This window comes from Dendroctonus ponderosae, unplaced genomic scaffold (assembly GCF_020466585.1).
Source record: "Dendroctonus ponderosae isolate FM_Combo_2020 unplaced genomic scaffold, Dpon_F_20191213v2 Dpon_F_20191213_1, whole genome shotgun sequence".
NCBI lineage: Eukaryota > Metazoa > Arthropoda > Insecta > Coleoptera > Curculionidae > Dendroctonus > Dendroctonus ponderosae.
Window position 1 is genome coordinate 43,586,027 of NW_026017110.1, and position 1,155 is coordinate 43,587,181.

The 1,155-nt window shown below is 32.3% G+C and overlaps 1 long non-coding RNA gene across 1 annotated transcript; it reads right to left on the reverse strand.

Annotated features, from left to right (window-relative positions):
* Positions 1-101: 101 nt before the first annotated feature.
* Positions 102-940, reverse strand: LOC125504973. Its single transcript, XR_007281852.1, has 2 exons — positions 709-940; positions 102-570 (listed from the first exon to the last, which is right to left on the reverse strand). It is a non-coding gene; the product is annotated as an uncharacterized LOC125504973 (long non-coding RNA).
* Between the last annotated feature and the right edge of the window lie 215 nt (positions 941-1,155).

The window sequence follows — 1,155 nt, forward strand, 5'->3', positions numbered from 1 at the left end:
TACATTTTCGATGAGTTTTTCAAGACCGAAATTAACTGTTACCGTGAATTTTAACTGTAAAAAAGCCGTTTAAATAAGGGATTGTAATAAAATTCATGGAATATATTTTAATGCATGTATTGCCATAAGCTATAGCTACACAAGCTACATATTTTTGGTGAGTCATCTTTTTTAAATGGGCTGCACTAAGTAGGTACCTTAAAATTAGGTTGAAGCACTTTCAGAAGGCCTAAAAATCCTTATAAGGCAATAATTGCAAACAAAAAACGCTAAAGCCTGCACTATTTTGTTGTATTTTGAACCTCCCTCCAAAATAGATATATCTATTAGATTCAATAAAGAAAAAGTACTAGAAATAATTTATTTTCCCTATTGGCCGAAACTTGTAAAAATGCGTTTTCTAAAGTAATTTGTGGAGGTATGTTACTATCCGTACTAGCATCAAAAACACTTTTTTATTCCAACATGTTTTCTAATTTAGAACCGCTAGATGTTGATGGCTATGAGATCTCCAACTCAAGTTCTTCAATAAACTTCACAAAATATCCTATATCTTGATCAATATATGTTCTGTAACTTTGGGCAGTGTTTACACTTAATAATTCGATTCGATACGAGTACTTTATTTCGATACCAAGTATTTGTTTCGAAAGCACGATTCAATTACCAAAGTACTCAGTATCGAAATCAAAAGAATGGAATACCTACTTGTATTGATTTGTATCAAATAATCCCTATTTAAGAGGAGGCACTACACGTAAGGGTCATAACCACAGAACATACCCCCTTATTTTGGGGGGATATTTTGTGATCATAACGCATATTGATCTAATTCATAAAACAAGGCTTATATAGAAACGACTATTACTCTTGTAGAAAGGGTGTCGCTAAAGTGGCGCGCCCTGGTGGCTGAGAATTAAAGAATTCAAACAAACCTGCATTATAAACCCACTACACTTGCTTATTTTTAATTGTGCCGCAAGGGGCAGCAGATAATAGGGATAAATGACACAACTACACAAAAACACATATAAATATATATATTACTTGTTGTTTATTGTTTATATAAATACTTTTTACAGATTAAAAAAATTTTTGAAGCATTTTTAGGAACAACTTTAAAACATACGCCTTTTGTGATAGGAAGCCGTGCAT